Source organism: Rousettus aegyptiacus, unplaced genomic scaffold, assembly GCF_014176215.1.
Source record: "Rousettus aegyptiacus isolate mRouAeg1 unplaced genomic scaffold, mRouAeg1.p scaffold_m13_p_5, whole genome shotgun sequence".
Taxonomy (NCBI): Eukaryota; Metazoa; Chordata; class Mammalia; order Chiroptera; family Pteropodidae; genus Rousettus; species Rousettus aegyptiacus.
In genome coordinates this window covers 21,503,891-21,525,783 of record NW_023416308.1, presented here as the reverse complement: position 1 = coordinate 21,525,783, position 21,893 = coordinate 21,503,891, and the positions used below count along the sequence as shown (strand labels likewise).

The window sequence follows — 21,893 nt, the reverse complement described above, 5'->3', positions numbered from 1 at the left end:
TGACCTCAGTTTCCTTAGGTGTAAAATGAAGATACTGATGGTTTGCATCTCTTTACCCTGTTAGTCTGACTTCACAGTGGTGTTCTCATCCTCCACCCTATGCTACCGGGGCTGCATTCTTTCTCCTTTCTCTCACCTTCTCTCTTCCTCCTTGACTTTTAAATTTGAATCCTTCAGAGAAGGGCCTGGCTGCTTCTTTTCGCTTCCCAGAGAAAGAGAGAGGATTTTATCTTTACGTAGAGAGCGGAAGTCTCCATCTTAATTCTCAAATATTGAACAAGATGTCTACGACGTGCCCATAAATGATGAGCATTAAAATATTATGTCAACCGGTGGTCTTTGGTGTCAATTCAGTGCCAACAGGAGTCCCCAGTTTGGGCTGTGGTGAAGGGGGAGACTATTTAGTGAAAACAGCTTAATCACAAAACAGCATAATTCTGGGACAACAGACTGTGAGGCTGCCCAAGAGAGGCATCATCAGTGTGGCAGCTCTGCTTCTGTCTGGTAAGCCAACTTTCGGTGTTAACAGCTCAGCTCCCACCCTGCTGCAGAAGGCCTAGTGAGCTTCCAAACCTGACCTCCTCCAGACACACATTCTTCTTGGAAGCCATTCCCAGGTAGTTATTGTGGGTGTCACCACTGGGGCCACAGAACCTTGGGTTCAAATCCCAGCTCTGCCATTTGCAAACAGTACATTTTGCAAGTGACTTCACCTTGCTTATCCCATTTGTGTTTCTGTAAGATGAGGTAATGTGATGAAAGTACATCCTCATTGGGTTTTGTGTGAGAGCAAAGTGAGATCCTATGTGCCTGGCACAGAACAAACACTTAATAAGCATCTGCTGTTGCAATTTTTCCCAGAAAAGACACCAAGTCATTGTTCTTTTATTTGTTATCTGCAGAAGAACCTGTCAGAGCTCTAACTACTGGGGAGAGACCCCATTGGCATTTTGTAGGTCTCAGTCTGATTCCAGTTTAGGGAAGCCATTGACCGATAGCACAAAAGGAAGTGTCCAGGTACAGGCCACCAGAGGTGTACTGTTATGAAAGAGACCATGGGGGGACATTGCGAGGTGAAGAACCAAACAGCTTTGGCCCTTGCCAGTGGGTTCCCTGTTTATAACTTGTAACTAGTCCTCAATTTCCCCAAATCCAAGCCCTTGGCATGGAGAATGGCATGTGGTAGATGCTTGAGAAATTTTATTGACTTGAATAAGAAATATCTGAAGCAGGACCAACGATGGAGGATGGTGATTACTTCTGGAGCTTCTTGTTTCTGTTTTTTGAACAAAGGTCTTGAACATTGTTCTTTCAGAGTCCCCTGAATTTCTCTTCTAATGGTCTATGCAGTAATATAAAAATGTCCTGCAGAGGAGGGCCTGCTGTGGAACCAGCTAATTATGGGGGATGGTTGGAGTGGAAAGCAGTGAGGCTTTGGGATCAGACAGACATATCTGTGTTCAAATGCAGAGCCCACTGCTTACCAGCTGTGTGACCTCGAGTGGGTCACTTATCTCCCTGGACTGGATATGATAGGGTTTGTGGACCTCTGTCCCCTCCCAGGCATAAGGTGATGTAATCATCTACACTTAAAGACCCTTTATCATATCTACTCCTTCTTGGAATGCCAGTGTAAACTCTTTAATGACTTTAGGCCATGGTAGCAAATCTAGAAACTCACAAGAACTCTTAGTGAGTAACACTGCCTGGGAATGAGATAATAGGGAGAGGTGGGAGTGTGGAGACTCTGAGGCACCTGCCTTATCCAAAGTGGGTAGGAGTTTCTCAATTCTAGCCTACATTTATTTCTCTGGGGTGCAGTCCAAAAGTTGACAGCTTTTCCAATTTTTTAAAAACAATTTCAGGCCTAGATTTTAAAGTAAAATCTCCAGATTTTTAAACAGTTGGCATGTTTTCCTGCTGGCTATGGAGGGCTGCCAGTTCCCTGCTTAAAGGCCTTTAAAATGGGCAGGAGATGGTGGCAAGGCCACGCAGGAAAACACAAATGACTCTCAGCAAATGATTGCACCACTGTACGTGGACACCAGGGGGCAGTAATTCACCTAGCATCACTTTCCCCATTCAATCCCCATTGTCAGGAGAGCACACTTAATTTTCTTTCTTTACTTTGCATTCCACTGTGTTAAATGCATGAAAAATATGGTCCCTGAAGCGATATTGAAAAGTTGGCTTTCTCCATCTTAAGTATACTGTATTGGGTAGAAATTGCCTCCCCGTGGCCCATGGAGGAGTTTTCTAAAAAGTTTACCTTGACACTTGATAAAGAACTAGAAAGTGGCTGCATGGGATATGTGGCCATTATGCAAAACAAAACAAAACAAAACAAAATAAAACAACACAAAACAAAGCAAAACACTTAAGCATCTTTAAGAAACAGCTTTCAAGCATTTCTTACTGGCAGAGTCGGATTGCTTAGGAAACACGAAACTCCCCAACTTGAGGCTATACTGCACTGGGATGGCTCCAGAATGACTCACCTTCGTTTAAAAGAAAACATGCCATACCGGTTCTCTCTCCCTTCACGCCCATGTTCCTCTCCTTTCCCAGCCTGCTTGGTTTTTTTTTTTTTCTCCGAACTTAAAGCTGCTGCATAAGAGGCCTCAGCAACCTTCTCTCTGACTAATGGTTAATCCTCGTGACTCATACCCGGTGGGGTGAGGCCCAGTTTCTGAGGCACCCTCAAGAGACAGAGTTTTGGGGACCCCGTGTGGGTGTCCCTGAGCCGATGGTTCATGCTCTGGACTCAATATACACATGTCATACAGTGATGAATTGATTTTCACCAATTTGTTAACATCTCAGACATGCAAATAAGTGTTTTCAGAGCAAATTATTTGGGGAAGTGATATTTCTTACTTCCAAAAAATTAAACATAACTGCTTTTTTTTTCTTGTTTAAATAACCAACTATTTCTTTAAAGCAAGACAAGATATTATAGATATAATAGAAGGCACAAATAATAAGAAGAAAAAATACCCAGGTACAACTGTACTAGATATTTTTCTATGCCGTCTATTTTTAAATTGTGATATTTTCAGACATCCAGAAGGCATAGCTAATACAGTGGGTACCCGTGTGCCTGTCACCCAGCTTAAGAAATACTAAATAGTGTATCATATTACCAAACACCAAAGCTCTCGGGCATCCTCTCCCCTTATCACATTCCTTTCCTTCCCTCCCACAGTTAACGGCCACCTTGAAGTTGATGCCTATTATATCCATGCATGGTCTTTTGCTTTTACCCATATGTATATATTCCTAAATAATATAGCAATATTCTGCATATTTTCACACATTATATATACTCTATGTATCCTGCATTTTTTGTTGGTTCAGCGTTATATTTTAGAGATTTATAAACATGTTGATACATGTAGATCTGGTTCATTACTATACTGCTGTGTAGTATTCCATTTACAGTTTATTTCTCATTTACCTATTGATCAGCTTTTGGATCATCTCCAATCATTCCCTATTATAAACAGCACTGTAGTGAAATTCCCATTCGATTTTTTGGCACAAAAAATCAGTTTCTGTAGGTCAGAGTTTGTCAAAGAATCATCAGAGGAGCTTTTTAAAAAACACCCATAGTTGGGCCCACTCCAGACTAATAAAGTCCTCCAACCCTTTTGATCTTCTTGTATCTTGGCCATAAGTGGAAATAATTGAAATGTACCTGTCACATTATCTCATTATTGGTAGTGGTAATTACCATTTATTAAGCATTTAATATACTAAATAATTTATATGTATTATTTTATTGGATGTTTATAACCGTGCAATGAAGTAGATATCATTAAACCCACTATGTGGAAGGTGAAAATACGCAAAGAGAAGTTAGGTAATTAACCTGAAGTCATACAGCAAGCAAGAGGCAGAGCCAGGGTTCACAACCAGTCTTTCTGACTCAAAGCGTCTGATTTTAACCACTATGAGACCCTATGATTTCAGAGCTGAGAAGTTACACTTTAATTCCTCAGTTTGGCAGGAGGGAAAACTTAGGTAGATGGAGAGCAAGGTCAGAGCCGGGACAGAAATCCAGGTCTCTAGACTCTCTATTCATCAACACATCATTTTCTTATGTAAAAGTACTTTGGTGAAGGGAGTGAGGAGCAAGGAGGAAACGATCTTAATAAAGCCATCTTTTCTTCTCAAGACAATTTCTGGCTATGCTAGGGGTATCTGGATTCACTCTGTATCAATTATCCATGCTGTATGTTAAATATCACCCCCCTTCCCAATTTAGCAGCTTAACCCAAAAACAAACATAGTTCACGAATGTTGAGAATCCGGAAGCAGCTTAGCTCGATCCGTCTGACACCAGGTCTCCTCTGACATCGCAGTCATGCTGGGCCATGGGGCTGGGGGCACACTTATCTGAAGCTTTGGTGGGGGCGAGGACTCGTTTCCAAGGTGGCTCACTCATGTGGTTGGCAAGTTGGCGCTGGCTGGTTGCAGGGGGCTTCCGTTCTACCCCATGTGGGTTGCTCCATAGGGCTGCTTGAGTGTCCTCACAACATAGCCGTCAGCTTCCCCCAGTGTGAGTGATCCAAGAGCAGAATGTCTTTTATGACCTTGCTTCAGAAGTCACACACTGTCACCTCTGCTTAACGCTATGAGTCACAGCATAGACCAACCTTGGTATGGTGCGGGAGGGGACTACCTATGGTTCACCAGGAGGTGAAAGTCATTGGGGACTGTCTTGGAGGCTGCTACCCTACACCCACTGTGCCTGGCCCTCCTCAATCCCAAGAGTTCTACCCAACAGCCTGGCAGCACGGACTTTAGGTCCCTTTGGCCTTGTGGGTGGAGAGGCAGGGAGCTTCTGCCAGTCTGAGACTTACCTGTGAGAACAGTGGGCTCCCAGTTGCTGCGGGCCTTTCTCCTAGCTGTTTAATGAAAGCTTTCAGGTCATGTTGACATGGAGACTGGCTCAGGTGCTCAAGATGCCATCTTAGATCACAGCCTCTAAAAGATATAACTAACAACCCCTCTTCTACCTGCATGGTGATGGTGACTCAGGGCGGTCATTTGGCCAGCATGGAGTGCAGACCCAGAGAAGCCACTGTCTGCATCTTCTTCCCTCTCAGATTTCCCAGCTCTACCTGACTGTAGGTTGTCCCTTCCTGCAGTGTCCATCAGCAAGGCAGACAGGGCGTGGGGGCTCTGTGCAGAGACGCTGCAGTTCACCCTGGGTCCAAATTGCAGTCCCTTTGGCTGCACCCCGAAAGCTCTCAGTGGAGCTTTCTGTTGCCATAGTAACACGGAGAGAAGGAAATTAACATGGGTGCTTGGCTAGCCAAGAAAGCCAAGCTTTTAATAGCCATTTCCCCCTTTTAGATAGATAAGAATTCCTAGGAAGGCTTTGGATGGACATCAAAGGGCCTTTATTCAGGTGCTGAGGAAATGCTCTTTAAAAAATTATAGTGAAACCTAATCAGAAAGATAATAGTGGATTTGGAGTTCTTAGAGGAACTGGAATATAAGTTTAGAGCCGAGGCAACTTTTTTTTGTTTGTTAGTAATGGCTTTCTTGAGATATAATTCACATAACACACAATTCATTCATTTAAAGTGTACACTTCAGTGATTTTTTAGTACATTCACAGAATTGTGAAACCATCACCACAACCAATTTTAGAACGCTTTGGTCACCATCCCCCCCCAAAAAAAGAAACACCATATCCTTTAGCAATCATTCCCCATTTCTCCACCACTGTCCTCCCTCAGCCCCTGGCACATCTATTTTCTGTCTGTGTAGATTTCTCTGTTCTGGACATTTCCTATAAATGGAATCATACAACAGGTGATCCTTTGTGACTGGCTCCTTTCCGTGCTTTTATTCTTTGCTTCCTTAAGGTTCTCCATAGTTTCCCTGACAAAAGTGTCTCCAGTTTCTCTGAGAACAATTCATTGGCTGGGGGGTGCAGCTGTCACATTAGACCGTGGGCTGGAGATGAATGGAAGTGAGCAGGTTCCTCCAATGCCACCAACCCCGACCTTCCCTCTTCCATTTTAGCCTTCTGAGCTGCTCTGAGACCAAAGTGGGAAAGTAGCCCCTTTGGATCACAGCGGGACAGGTGTCATGCCAGCGTGAGCTTTCCACGTCTCCCTTTTTCTGAGGCTGGGGTGGGGGAATTATGATCACAACCACCAAGTGCCAGGCGGCAGACTAGGAGCAGCATGTGTGTTAAGACTATCTCATTGCTTTAGAAATGGTCTTTCTTTCTTTCTTTTCTTCTTCTTTTTTTTTAATGGAATTCACTGAAAAGCCACCTCTTCTATTTCACGAAGATGTTCGCCGAGGCTGTAATCCGGGTTAGTTTTCTATTTTTCAGCCATAAACCATGCATGTAGAAATAACCTCACTTTTCAGTCTGTTAGTCTAGGTATTTTGCTTCCGTGCTTGTTCATTTATTTTATTTACATTATTTCATTGTGGTACAGTACACATACCACAAAACTTACCGTCTTGACCGTTTTTAAGTGCGCCGTTCAGTGGTGTTGCGCACGTTCACATTGTTGCACTGCCATCACCGCTATCCTTCCCATCACTCTTTTCATTTCCCAAACCGAAACTCTGTGCTCATTAAGCAGGAGCTCCCCATGCCATCCTCCCCAAGCCGGGGGACACGCCCTTCTACCTTCCGAGTCCGCGACTCTGACCACTATCAATGGAGCCGTACGACATTGGTCTCTTTGTGACTGGCTGATTGCACTTCACATAATGTCCTCGGGGGCCATCCATGTGGTAGCATGTGTCAGAATTTCCTTTCTTTTTAAAGATTTAATAACATTCCTAGTGTTCACTTTTAACATGTCCTATGTACAGTTGAGAGGCCAGCCTAATATAATATTTTTAAATTTTAAACATTTTTTTTTTTAGAGCAGTTTTATGTTCACAGCAAAGTTGAATGGAAGGTACAGAGATATCCCGTATACCCCCTGCCCACACATGCACAGCCTCCCCCATTATCAACATCCTCCACCAGAACAGTGCATTTGTTACCATGAATGAACCTACACTGACATATCATTAATACCCCAAGTTCATGGTTTACATTAGGGTTCACTCTTGGTGTTTTTCACTCGATGGGTTTGGACAAATGTTTAATGACACATATCTACTGTTACAGTATCACACAGAGTATTTTCACTGTCCTCTGCGCTTTGCTTATTTATCCCTCCCAACCCCAGACGACTGGCAACCACTGATCTTTTAACTGTCTCCAAAGTTTTACCTTTTCCAGAATGTTGTATAGTTGGAATCATACAGTATATAACCTTTTCAGATTGGCTTCTTTCACTTAATAATACGCATTTAAGGTTCCTTCTTGTCTTTTCATGGCTTGATAGCTCATTTCTTTGTAGCGCTGGATAATATTCCATTGTCTGGATTGTACCATAGTTTATTTATCCATTCACCTACTGAAGGACATCTTAGTTGTTTCCAAGTTTTGGCAATTATGAAAAACACTGCTGTAAATATCCGTGTGCAGGTTTTTGTGTAGATGTAAGTGTTCAGTTACTTTGGGTAAATACCCAGGAGAATAATTGCTGGATCCCATGGTAAAAGTATGTTTAGTTTTGTAAGAAACCACCAAACTGTCTTCCACAGTTGTCGTATCATTTTGCATTCATACTAGCAATGAATGAAAAGAACCTTTTGCTCCATGTCCTCACCAACGTTTGCTGTTGTCAGTGTTCTGGATTTTGGCCATTCTAGTAGATGTGTAGTGGTATCTATTTGTTATTTTAATTTGCATTTCCATGATGACATATTATATAGAGCCTGATGTCATTTGTCCATTGACAAGTGTCTGGTGGGTTAGTTGAAAAAGTTGCTTGGAGCACAGAAACTAAAAATTTTATATCCTAGACTGATTAGGTTTTTATTGAACCTTACAGCTTCCATTTATAAAAGCCTTCCCCGTGGCTCCCCCTCACCATTTTTTGCATGTTTTTTGTGAGGCGGGACGGGAGGCAGTGTTGACCATTCATACCCCCAAGTTCTTCCAAATGAAAACCGGGAGTCAACAGAGAGAAACTGCCAGGTGAGAGTTGCTCCTGCCACATCACCTGTAGAAAAGTTAGTTGTTCAACATTTTCCTGTACGTGGATGCATTTACTTTTGTGAGGAGTGGAGTGTTAAACTTATGGCTAACTCACGTGTTAGTACTTATGGCCTTCAACAGGGAGGGAATTAAGAGGCTCAATTGGAACCAGAGTGGAGGGCGAATGATAGTTTCCAGTGTGATTTGAAGAGAAGGAGGAGACCTCAGATATTGTCGAGAGCCTCTTAACAGCGATGCTCAATATTTTCTGTAGCTCCTGGAGAAGTAGCTGGAAGCCCCAATAATAAGTAACAGTAACAATGATAGTAATAATAACAATAATAACATTTGTGCAGGGATGATTTCATAAATCTCTTTTGCATGCATTATCCTACTGGATTGTCATAATAATAACCCCATGGAGTGTGTGTGTGTGTGTGTGTGTGTGTGCGCGCGCGCACACACGCGCTGTCTCTGTGTACCATGCAGATACTATTTCCATTTCAGAGTGGAAGAAACAGAACCAGGAGGTGACGTAATCTCCTCACGGTCCCACAGGATTTACCTCCTGACTTCAAGGCCTACTTATTGTTTATTTGCTTTTTCTATGGTACAAAATCCCAGTGGGTGACAGGGGTATATACACTTTAGAAATGACAAGAGGCAGTGGTCGGGGTTGGCAAACTATGGCTTGGGGGCCAATTCCGGCCTGCCACCTGTTTTTGTAAACAAAGCTGTGCCCGTTTGTTTACATATTGTCTCTGTCTGCTTTAGTGTACAACAGCAGAGTTGGGTAATTGCAGCAGAGACCGTATGGCTCACAAAACCTAAAATATTTACTGTTGGGCTCTTTATGGAAGTTTGCCGATCTCTGGTAGGGCTTTGAGGCCAGACTGTGCAGTTGGAAACCCACGTCTGCCACTGAGCCATTGTGTGACCTTTGGCAAGTTCCTTAGCTCTCTCTGCCTCAGTGTTCTCATCTGCAAAACAGGAATGATCATGGGGGTTACCACATGGAGTGAGTGAGCTCTTGGCATGCAGTCCATGGGAGATGTTATTGCTCTTCTGGACAGCTGGCCTCCCTGCGTTTGGAAACGAAAATGTTCTGAGCTGCTCCTGGCTGGAGTGCTGGCAGGCTTACACACTGGTCACTGACATGGTCACAGACCTTCCAATCGAGACTCGGTCCTGGTGGGGCTGGGGAATTAGCTGTGGGTTATCGAAAGTTGTTCCCTGTAGTGGGAGCCTGGTCATTTCCACAGGCCCTCAGTTAGGCTGCTGTGTGAATGGGGGGGTCCTGGCCCCCTCACTTAAGGAAAGATATAAAATAGATTGAACCCTCCTCAACTCTAAAAGATAAACAAGAAGAAATTGCATAATTTCTTGGTGAGATTTTCAGAGAGGGTATAAGCCATTTGCAAAGTGAATTTTGGTAGCTGGTGACAGAGAGCCAAGTGTTAGTCTGAAACGAGCCACCTGATGTATCACTTTGGCTCAGTCTGGTGGTTAAAACACCGGATCTGAAGACTGACCTGGGTTCGTGTCTGAACTCCATCACGTCTCAGCTATGTGACCTCAGGCAAATGACTCCATCTCCCCAAGCCTCAGTTTTCCTAGCTGTGAAGTGGGGCTAACAGTAATACCTTTAACCCATCATCTGTGCATCATCTGTTTTATTATTTACTTAACATTTTTCTTTAAATTGACTTTTAATTAATCAATTAATTTTAAACCAACTTTTAAACATAGAGCTTCACTCGAAGGCAGTAATGTTAGTGTCATCACAAATGCAGAGTGTTTTCTCCTAATACATATCATAGCTGTTTTCAAAAAATGTGTGTCCCACCAGAAATTAAGCTTTACAGTGATTTTCATGTATTTTGTTTGCTGGTATATCCATAGCTCCGTGCCTGGCCCGTAATAGATGCTTAATAAATGTTTGTCGAAATAATAAATGAATAAATGAATGAACAGACAGTTTGAAATCATCCTCCATGTTTTGGGAAACATTAAGACAATTCGCAGTGGTGTGCTTTTCTCCTGGCCTGCGATAAGCATTTGATAAATGTTAACCATTATGATTTTTAGCCTGGGCAGAGGAATGTGGCATTCTCAGGTTGGAAGGCCTCCTGCTCCCCCTCACTGCCCCAGCAGCCATCCTCCCACCTCTTTGGTTCTAGGTGAGGGGACCCAAATCTGGTGAGCTGGAGACATCTTTCGGCGACTTCTGAGTGCTCGATCCAGATGGCTGGACTGAGCTGAACCTTGACAGTTGGAAAGAAGCCGTGGGGTGTAGAGAGAGATGTTCACGGTACATGGGGGCTCAAGGTACCAAACAGCCAGATCAGTCCTTAGCCATTATTTGTTATCGCTACAGGCTTTTTTGTGAAGGAGATGGCAGACGTTTGGGCACAGAGCTGCTTCCAGATGTCCGCCATAAATGCCCTGCACTTGCTGAGTTTCCAGGAACATAAAGCCCGCTGTCAATGGACTTGCCCAGAGCCTGTATTTGCTGCGTTTTTATTCTTGTTTAGTTACTACATTAAGTCTCCTGTGATTACAGAGCCGACAGCTGGTAAGGATTTGCATATGGCATGAAATTAAGTTAGTTCATTTTAATGTCTAAACTGAGCAGGGCGTGAATTTATCTGGTGAAAACACCGTTTCCCTTATCTTCATTTGCACATCTGCTTTCGGCCTCCGATGTCTTGAAGTCTGACTTCTCCCCACTTCACCCAGAGAGGACAGGCGGTTGGCTCCTCACTGAAGAATTTCAGAAGGGATTTTGCACTTGGGGCTCAGAATATTCTTTTAGGATTCAGGAGGAATGAAGACTCCGGGGCTTCTGTTAAGAGACTAGTGTCTTAGCCCCCAGCTTTGTCTCTTTTTTGCTGTGTTGCTTGGGCAAGTCACTTACCCTCTCTTGGCCTCAATTTCCTCACTTGTCAAATGAGGAATTAGAAGCAGATGAGTGTTATACTATAGGAGTGCCATCTATAGGAGTAGGACAATTTTTTTATTTGTGGAATGGGGTGATAGTGTATAGTGTTTAGCATCCCTGGTCTTTGGGCATCGATATGCCAGCAGCCACTGAATCACTGCCAACCAAATAAACTTCCACACACTTCCTAATGCTTCTGTAGTTATCACCATCAGTGATGATAATAATAAATGCTCCAGCTCCCTGCCTCTGACCTAATCACCCCTAATATGGGAACAGCACTGCCCCCAGAGCTCCCTGGAGATTGAATGAAGGCTACTCTCTGTGCAGAGCATTCCCTAAAAAACCACTTTTACACAAATTCTTAGGGACTGCTTCCAGATAACCCAACCTAAGGCAGCTACAGGGTGGGGTGGGGAGGACACTGATGACCTCTGACCTAGACGATGTCATCGATTTATTCATTCGACATATCTTTGGTGTCTAATATGTGCCAGGTCCAGGGCTGGGTATACAGCCATGAACATGGTATGGATCTGGCCTAGCAAGGGCGACAGGCACTAATGAGTAAAACTCAGAGGATGTCCTACAATGACAATAAACACGGTGACAGGCTTTATGCTGGATGACTGGGGGGAGGGGAGGGCTTCTACGAAGAGGGGACATTTATGCTGGTACCTCAAGGAGGAAAAGGAGTGAGTCAGCCAGGTAGAGAGCAGGGAGAGGAGCTTGTCAGGTGAAGGCATATCGTGTGCACAGGCCCTGAGGGGGAGGAGGGCATGGTATGTTGGAGAACTGAGTGAGGGCCAGACGGAAGCGAAGTGCAGGCAGGGTGAGGGGAGAGAGGCATGAGGTGAGGCAGGGGACAGAGCTCGAGGGACTCGTAGATGGTGGTGAAGAACTTGGATTTTATTCTCAGGGTGACGGAAGTCATTGGAGCATTTTAAGCAGGAGCCACACAATTTAATTTCCTTTGAAAACGATAACCCTGAGTCCTGGAACCTTCTGCGCTTCCTTTCCGTTGCCCCACCCCACGAGCGATTTCTGCTTAACTCAGGACTCTTTTGGTTGCAAATGACAAAATCTCAGCCAAACTAGCGATAGCTCCAGAGTGTTTTACTGACTCGAGTATCTGGGAAAGATAGGACTGGCAGGACTGACAGGTAAGATGGAACCAGGGATCAGGTAATGTCTTTGGGGCTCCCCATGTCTTGGCTTGGCTGCTTTTAATGTGTTGATGTCATTCTTCCAGGTTTCTTTTGAGCGGCAGGAACATGTGACTCACAAACCTGTTTTCATCCTCCCAGCACTGCAACCCCAGGGACAATATATAGTCTTTTCCATGGCTCTGGCGGGACGTTCCAGGGAGAGAATTTTGATTGGTGCTGCTTGAGTAGCATGTATATCCCTGAACCAGCCTGGCTCCGGGGATTGGGGGTGGGGGGTGGGGTTTCTAATTAACCACAGGTGTTGCCATGGAAGCTGTGATTGACAGCTCTACTAGAAGCTCACAGAATAGAGGGCAGTTAAGGAGAGAGTGTCCTGGAAAGGCCAAGCCCACCGTGTCCCCTACAGTCCCTCTCAGAGTTACTCTTAAGCATACAAGCCTTCTGAAAGCTCAGAGGGCTTTTGTGCTTGTTGTAGGGGGAGTCGAAGTGAAAAATCTAAGACTACGTCTCATTCCGCAGCAGTCCAAGAAAATGCGAGAAAATTGGGTGGAAGAGGTGACAGTATCAGACAAAGAAGTCTAAAATGAGCAGGGCGTGAATTTATCTGGTGAAAACACCGTTTCCCTTATCTTCATTTGAACATCCGTTTTCGGGGTCCGATGTCTTGAAGTCTTACTTCTCCCCACCTCACCCAGAGAGGACAGGCGGTTGGCTACTCACGGAAGAGTTTCAGAATTTCTGTAGTTATCACCATCAGTGATGACAGGGACTGTAGGGGACATGGTGGGCTTGGCCTTTCTTCCAAAGAAGAAAAGGAGCGACACAGCTGGAGAGCTGTAATTCCCGTCACTCAAGCTGGCGTGACACCTGGACCTCATTATGGGAGAGAGGTCCTGCCATTCGGTGGAGAGGAGAAGCCACTGGCAGGGCTTGGGTTTTTAGTTGAGTGGATCCACAGCCCTTCCATGACAGGGGCCTTGCTCGTGGAAGGTGACATCTTTATGACAAGCCATTGGAGAGAAGTAAGGCCAACCTGGAACTGCACAGCCAGCCCTTGCCTCAAAGCAAACCAATGTAGTGGGCCAGGCTGCTCTGGCCCGTGACGGGCCATTATTTTTATTCTAGCCGGGGCCATACAGTGCAGCCTTCAGCCTGCTCGGGGCTTCTCTGATATTCTCTGGGGAACATGCTTGCAACCTCCACATGTGCCACCTGGACGTGCCAGGAAGTCTATCCCACTTGGGTAGTCCTTGACCAGTGGGAGGCAGGAGCTGATAGAGCAGTGTGTCCTCTTGTCTTCCCCTAGAAGGATGGTTAATGAGCTGCATTTCATAGGGCTGCTCTAAAGATCCCGTGGAAGTAGGCCGCTCATCAGAGGAGGTGGTGGCCAGTTTGATAATGTATCCTTGTGTTGGCTCTTCCGCCTTCTCCATGCACTCCGCCGCCCCTCAGTCCTGTCCCTGAGATCATGGTCCTAAATCAACTTACCCATGTGAAAGATACTGCTTTTGGTGCAATCACTTTCAATTTTCACTACTGTATTAGTCAGGATAGTCCAGAGAAACAAAACCAGAACCATGGTATAGGAAATTCTCTCTCTCAATCTCTCTGTCTCTCTGTCTCTCTGTCTCTCTCTCTCTCTCTCTCCCCCTCTCTACCTATATCTATCTATCTATCTATCTATCTATCTATCTATCTATCTATCTATCTACCATCTATCCATCATCTTTCATGAAGAGTTGGCTCACACAATTATGGAGGCTGAGATGTCCCATGATTTGCCATCTACAGGCTGGAGACCCAGAAGAGCAGGTGGTGCAATTTAGCCTGAGTCTAAAAGCCTAAGAACCAGGGGAGCTGATGCTGTAAGTCCAGTTTGAAGCAGAAGATGAGATGAGATGTCCCAGCTCAATCAGAGGCAGAAAAAAAGGGGCCCATTTCCCCTTCCTCTGCCTTTTGTTCTATTCAGGCCCTCAACAGATTGGATGGTGCCCACTCATATTGGGGAGGGCCACCTGCTTTCTGGGTCCCCGATCCAAAAGCTAATCTCATTAGGAAACAGCCTCACAGACATACCCAGAAATCATGTCTAATCTGAATGCCCATGGCCAGTCAATTGGACATCTAAAATACATCACAGCTCTAATGAACAGTGCTGCAATGAACATCCTAGTACTTAAAATGTTTTAGACTGTGCAAATAGTTCTGGGGAATAAGTTCTCTGCAGGGTAATGGCTGGGATGAAGGGTCTGCCCATTTATCAGTCTGATCGCTAAGCTGCCCTCCAAAGCAACTGTAGCGATTTGCATTCCAGAGCTTCCCTATGCTGAATATTATTAACCTTTAAGGTTTTTGACAAGTGAATGAAGGGAAAATTGGACTTTACAGTTTTAATTGATAGATCTTCGATTATTAGTTGAGAAACCATTTGCATATTTCTGAAATTGCCTGTTTATGTCTTTTCCTCCGTATTTTTTGTTGAGTTTCTGAAATTTTTCTTATGGATTATAAAAACTCTTAAAAAACAATCTCTTTATCTGTCATGTATGTTGCAGATAGTTTGTCTTAATTTGTTATTTTCCATTATGTTTTATTTATTTATTTTTGCTCTATAGGGGTTTAGGTTTTAAATGATCATAAAATATTCTTTGACACTGTCTTCTAGGATGTTTATAGCTTCACCATTTTTAAAAACATTTCAACTGCATTTTATTTTTGATATTATTTTATTCAACCTTCACAACAGCCTAATAGCTTTGTTGCCATTTGGGTGGAAGACCTGGGCTTTTGTCCCAATTAATTGAAGGAGAAATAGAAGTTCTGTGAGATCAAGAGATTTGCCTCGGGCCATTTGATGAGTTGAGAACTTGAACTTGGGTAATGGAGCCTCATCTAGTGTCTGAATCTGAGTATCCTGAGTCTGGGGTCTATGCACTGCATCTGGATTCTTTAAACCCTCCCTAGATGACTTAATCACCGAACTGCTATTCTAGAAGAGAGAAAGGAGACCCAACAGGTTTCCTGAGGACTTCTGAAATGCCTCAGTTCCCTTCTCAGCATGATTCCTTCTCTTGTCACCCATTCTTTCTTGGTCTATTCCTATCTTAAATCTTTCTTTGGATGTCTGCAGTCTTTCAGCTCTTACCCTCCCCACAGCTTTCTTCTGTGCTCCCGAAGTTGTAGGTCTTAGAACATTCATTGGAGTGTTGTTTATGAATGTGGGAAACTCAAAATATTCCCCAGGTTCAACAGTAAGGATCCTGTGAAATAAGTGAGGGTGGAGCCACAGGCCAGAATATCAAGAGTTATCAAAATGCTATGTAAATGTTACTCACAGGGTGTGTTCACTGTGTATTGAGAGGCACAGGGCTCTCACCCATGAATGCCCGTGGGACAAAGCATGTGGGTGAGGGCAGCAGCCCGAGTTGGTGCTGCAGCAAGTCGAGGCCCTGTGCCTCCCTGCCAGGGGCAGCCATGATCCACTTCGAGATGATTTTACCCTGCTACTATGTGGGCCAGGTGTGGCCCAATTGTCCTGCTTTTTTCGAGAAGCCAGAAATCTGCCTTTTAACGTGAACTCTCTGGAATTCGAAATTTTGGCAACTGAAGAGATATGAAAAACATTATTTGGACTAAACAAAACACATCTGCAGGTTGGATGCTGCCAGACGCGGCTGGTTTATGACCTCTAGTTACAACAGCGCTGATGATGATGACGGCGATAATGGTGATGGCAAACATAGCTACAGAATTTTGTGGATGTCAGGGTCTCTTCCAAGTGCTTTACATGCATTAGCTCATTTACTCCTCTAAGGCTGACATTATTATTATCACCACTTTGCAGATGAGGAAACTAAGGCACAGAGAGGTAAAGTTAGTTGCCTCGAGTCACACAGCTAGTAAGCGTGACGTCAAGATTCACATCCTGGCAGTCTGGCTGTAGAGCCCACATCCCTAACGCCTCTTCTACATGCCACTTACTCCATATATGAGATGGCCTTATTTTTGTTTAAACACAGACACACAGTTTGACTGGAGATACTCCAATATGTTGACTGCCTATTTTATCTTTGGGTAATCTTTTTATAAAAATCTGCATTGAACCATTTTTATACACTGAATATGTATATTATGTAACAATACATAAGTCATAAAAGGCCAAAGGGCCTTATTCTCTTCTCCTCATCTCTGTTGCTATTCCCACTCTCACCCCCAGCTGTCCCCAAAGCTACACGGCTGTTTCCTTTGGATTGACCACAAGGCTCTGCCTGGCTTCTTGCTGTACCAGGAGCTGAGGTGAAAAACCAGCCTTGTAGGGCATGCGTCTTCAAGGGGATGTGGTCTTGGGTTGGGTTTCCCAGAAGAAGATCCTGAGAAAAAGATCTACGTGTCCCAGGGGAGATAAGGAAGGGAGTGGGGGGTGGGGCGGGGGCAGGACAGGGAAAGGGAGGAAGCCAAACACGGCACAATTTCAGCAAAGTCCTGTGGAGAGTAGCCTAGCCTGATCCTGTGACGGGGGGCAGGGGCCCTGGAATGTGTCACATCCCAGAGTTATCCGTGTCTTGGAAGGGAAGATGGCTTTCGTAAACTTGCACCTGATAGTCGTTAAGGAAGGGCTGCCTGGGAGAAACGTTCAGACACTTCTCGCCCTTCACAAGCACCAGCACAGAGCCGCCAGCAGTTGAGGGCAGTGCTCCAAGGAAGAGTCACGGGGCTGCGGGTAGAGGGGAACGTGTCCAGCGGCGGCACAGAGGCTGCGGTGAAGCCGGGTGGATCTGGGCGGAGCGCCGATTTTGTTCAGGGCAGTCGGTTTAAGGTGGGTGATCCCGGGATGTCCTGGAAAGAGTGCTCTCGAAATCCGGGACCGACTCAGTGTTCTCCCTGTGTGACCTTGGGCGAGTCTCTCAACCTCTCTGAGCCCCAGTCTTCTCATTTGAGAAGCAGAGGCAAAGATTTGTCCCCCTGCCCCAGGGCCTGTCAATTGTAAAATAATACACATGTGTAAGGTGTTTACCTTTCTCTGGGTTGGGGATTTATCCACGTCATGTTTTTGTTCTATATGTTAAATTGAATGGGGTTGTGTATTGTGTTAGTCAGCTTGAGGTCTGTCACGAAATATCACAAACGGGGGCTGAAAGAGCAGAGTTTTATTTACTCGGTTCTGGAGACTGGAAATCTTAGATCAAGGTGCCAGCAGGTTGGTTTCTGTTGATACCCCTCTTCTTGGTTTGCAGATAGCAGCTTTTAGCTGTGTCCTCAACATGGCCTTTCCTCTGAGCACACATCAGAAGGGAGAAAGAGGGGAGGGGAAGGTGGAGAATAGCTTTCCTTATAAGGACCCAGTCCTATCTGATTAGGGCCCCACACTTATGACCTCATTTAACCTTAATAACCTAATTAAAGGCCCTGTCTTCAAATACAGTCATATTGGGGGTTATGGCTTCAACATATGAATTTGCGGAGGACACAGTTCAGTCCATAAAATATATGTAAAATGCTTGCATAATGCATATCAGATGCTCCATAAATGTCAATTTCTCTCCCCTCCCTCCTTCTTCTTCCCTTTACCCTCCTTCCCTTCTCCTCTTCCAACTGGTGTTACATTCCAGGCCCTGTTCTGAGATGGGGAACAAAGTGGTAAACAAGACAGACAGAGTTCCAGCCTTCATTTCCTCTGAAAATATCTGACCTCTCACTCATGGTGAAGCAAAATCATTAAGTTAAAGATTGGGCTTAAGATCCCCAAAATGCAGTGTCTGCAATCAGAGCTGATACACCCAGGCCTACAGTCAAGTAGGGCCCAGAATGTGATTAAAACTTTTTTTTTTTAAAATAGTGCCTAACTTGAAAACATGATTCCACTTCAAAATGCTTATTTCCAGATTCTCCTGGAATAATTACTTGAGCCAGTGGCCCTAGGTCTGCATTCTTGTGAGGCTTTTGTTGGCTTGAGCTGTGTGGCCCCCAAGCCACCCTTGGGGAGATGGGGGGAGTGGTTTCTGGTTCATGCCATCCCTGCCTGGTCTGGCTCAGTAATTATTACCTGCCTGTCTCTTGTAGATATCAAGATTTACAGCTGCTGGTTGTAAATACGATGAATAAATACGACTGATTGAAGAGTTCGACTTTGACCCCGATTTTCCCCAGGGTCAGTAGAATCTTATTTTCTATTCTTTTTCTATGGGCTTTAGATCATTGAATGTGGGGTGGGGTTTGGGGCGAGGGTGGGGCTGGTGGGAATTGGATATCGTTATTGTGGTAGGCTGGTTGCACTGACCATCCTAGTTATGTCCTTCCTGAATCCATGCCCTTTGTCCTATACCTCCTAACCCTCCTAATCTGGCCTTGAACACGTGACTTTTTTTTTGGCTAATGGGATATTAGCATAAAATGCAAGAAGAGGCTGGAAGAAGTGCTAGCATATTTCTACTTGCTCTATTGGACTTCACCAGCCACCATGAGAATGTACCTGGGCTATCCAGAAAACATCCAGACCAGACCAAAAGGACACATGCACCTGAGAGACATGTGGCAGGGGGCCCGGTTGTCCCCACCAAGGCCATCGGCCAATAGCTAACAGCCAGCTGACCAGCAGTCATGTGCGTGAGCTCAGCTGAGGCCAGAAAACTGCTGGCCGACCTGTAGCCTTGTGAGCCGGAATAAAAATAGTGTTTTTTTTTTTTTTTTTAAGTCAATGAGTTTTGGAGTCATTTATTACACAGAATTATTGTAGCAGCAGATAACTGATACATTTACATTCTGTAGAGACTCCCTTCCTCCTTCCTTCCTAGTCTCCTTCCCTCTCTCTTCAGCTGAGCATCCACTATGCGCCAGGGATACAGTGGTGAACAACACCGGACATGGTCCTTTGCCTTTAGGCTGTTTACAATATTGCTCTATTTCTATCACCCACCTCGAAAGACTGAACTTTAGTAAGAAGGGGACATTTCATGGTTAGAACCACGCATCCTGCTGTAAGCTGATCTGGGATGGGTTTCTTTCCCACGGAGTGCTCTGTTTCAACTTCGCTTTCCCATCTTAATCGTCCCAGCAGCCACCGAAAAGATCCTCCCTGGTAAAAACAGTTCTTCCCAGTAATAGAAATCCTTTCAAAATGATGTGTACAGCTGGGATGTTCTTAAGTAATTTATGTAAAGAGTGAGTGATTCCTTGTATGTTTTTATAAGGTAGGGAGAGGTTTATGTACTGTAAAGTTTGATGTATTGTGATAAATTATGCTTTGATCTGAGGTCTATGCAGAAAAGCACGACATTTCTGTGAGTTCTGGGAATTACACTGTAAATAAAAGTGGTGGTTTATTTCTTGGCTGGGCATTTTCTCTAATAATGTAAAGAGATGTCAACATCCATTTCTTAAGGGCAAAATATGATGTTCTCAGCACACAGAAAGAGTGACTAGAGCTTGCTGGATTCTTTGGGCTCTTAAAGGAGGGAGGGTATGGAGTCTGTGTCCTGGTCAGATTATGGTACTCAGGCTTCCAGCTGGCCCACCTGATTTCAGGTGAATTAGGGATGTTGGCACCATCAAGATACTGGGTTTTTTTTCCACCTTCCTCTTCCCTTTTGGCGTCATTCCCAAAGTCGTGTCAGCTCTGCTTTCAGCCTCCTATAGGCAAATTCCTCTGTAAAAGTCGAGAGGCCAGTCACGGTCCCATTCCTAGCTTCAGTTTTCCCACCTGTAAAGTTACCCGATGATAATTCACACCTCTCTAGCTGCATCGCTCTAGAGCCTAGCTGTCATTCCTTCTTTGGGTTTATGCTTTTTATAGATGCATCTTGGAGGCAGAGACAGTGAGGAATGGGTCCTCAATGGTGGCACTTCAGGGCGTGGAAAGGTCATTTGATTTGGTGTGTGTTTGAGGGGTGCTGAAAAGTGGTGTAGCTAGATGCTTTCATTGCTGGCATGTAAAAGAAGGAACTCTGAACTGGGCACGAGTCCTGGTTTGGTCACTGTACTGTGTGGCCTTAGGAAAGTCAGGTCTGCTCTTTGGCCTCAGTTTCTTCCTCTGTGTAATGAGTTGGCTCTTTCAGCTCTGACACCTGGAATTTATTGAGGCCAGTTATATCCCTGCCTATGTGTGCGAGAAAGGATTTTTCTCCAGTTCCCTGTCTTCGTCTTGGGGATAGAATCTAGAGTGTGTGAGTCAGAATTCTTTTGACTGACCGCCTTAGAAACTCAGTTCAAATTGGCTGAAGTAAGGTAATTTGCTGGCTCAACGGATTGCAAAATTCAGGCATGACTAGACCCAGGTATCCAATAGAAGGCCTTGCGTCTCAGTCTGTGTCTCTCATTTCTGCTTTTAAGCAGGCTTTACCCACACAGTGGTGAAGATGACCACCGGCAGTACCAGACTTTTATCTTACTAGTGTAGTAACCCTGATAGAAAGGTAGAGCCGTTTCCTCAGACATCTTAGAAAAAGTCTCATGGCTGAATTTCATTGGCTTAGCTTGAGTCATGTGCCCACCACTGAGCCACTCTGATTGGTTAGATATGTGGTATGTACTCACCTTGGAGCGGGAGGCAAGGTCAGCCCATCTAAACACCACCAAGTGAAAGAGGCAGAGGTTCTCCATAGGACAATAAAGTCCTAAAGCCAGAAAAGTGGGGAATGGATGCTGAGCAGACCTAAGCTATAGATGCCAACTGCCAGGATCAGGCTGGGATCTTATAGATGGATCCTGAGAGGCTACTTTGCATTTTTGATGCCTGGAGTCTTAGGATATCAGGGCTAGATGAAAGCTCAGGTACTATGCAGCTCGACTCCCTTTTTTCCCAAGCCTACATTTCACAGATGAGAATACTGGGCTGGAGGAGATGGGACCATTTGCCAAAAGTCTGAATATAGTACATCTAGATCCTTCACAGCCTCAGAGAGTGGGTGGTCACCATTCCAGCTGATCTCTATATCTCTGACTGGCTCATACCCAGCGTCCCATGGGAGACTTCTTACCCAACCATGGCCCTTCCAAGCCTGTAGCATCCTAGCACAGATCATCTACCACCCATCGCTCAAATGTGGTCCAAAGAACAGAGCTGGATAGAAATGCAGAATTCCAGGTCCTGTCTCAGACCTGCTGAATTGGGATCTGCGTGCGACAAGGTCCCTGGTGACTGTGTGCAACAGGTTTCTGGGTGTCTGTGAGAGGCTCTGCTATTGCATCTGGATGACCGTCAGCCCTGAATAGGGCTCTCTCCTCTTATGAACTTGCAAAAGAGGAGGACATTATAGATGGTTGCGTGCTGTAGAATGCTCTAGAAGGTCTTCCTTGAACCTGACCTAGCTCCTTCCTGCTGCTGCTTAGGCACAGTTACCGTTATACTGGCCTTCCAACCATTGGCACCAATGGTGTGAAAGGAGATCAGGAGTCAGGTCTGGAGCTTTCGTGAGCTGCATGAGTTGGGTGAAGCCCTTTCTGGGCTTCACTTTTCTCTTCCATTAAACAAAGTGAGCAATCCTTGCTTTGCTTTTCTCAAAGACCCAAACAAAGTAAGGGTCATGTGAGATCAACGGTTAGGATGTGCAATGAAAAGCCTGAAGGACCATACAAATCCACAACCATGTTTCTTTACCCTGTAATGTACGTAAAGTTGCTTCTGAGATTCTCCTCTAGCTTTCCTCTTGAATCTCACTCAGCAGCAGACTGGATGGGTCCATATCACTGTTATTGATATGGCCACAAAGAGCCC

The 21,893-nt window shown here is 44.9% G+C and overlaps 1 long non-coding RNA gene across 1 annotated transcript in view; it reads left to right on the top strand.

Moving 5' to 3' along the window:
- The first annotated feature begins 16,815 nt into the window (after positions 1–16,815).
- LOC107518367 overlaps positions 16,816–21,893 on the top strand; it is a 29,730-nt gene continuing 24,652 nt past the window's right edge. The window contains exons 1-2 of the long non-coding RNA XR_004951075.1: positions 16,816–17,000; positions 18,245–18,332. This is a non-coding gene — a long non-coding RNA (uncharacterized LOC107518367). The remainder of the gene's footprint in view (positions 17,001–18,244; positions 18,333–21,893) is intronic.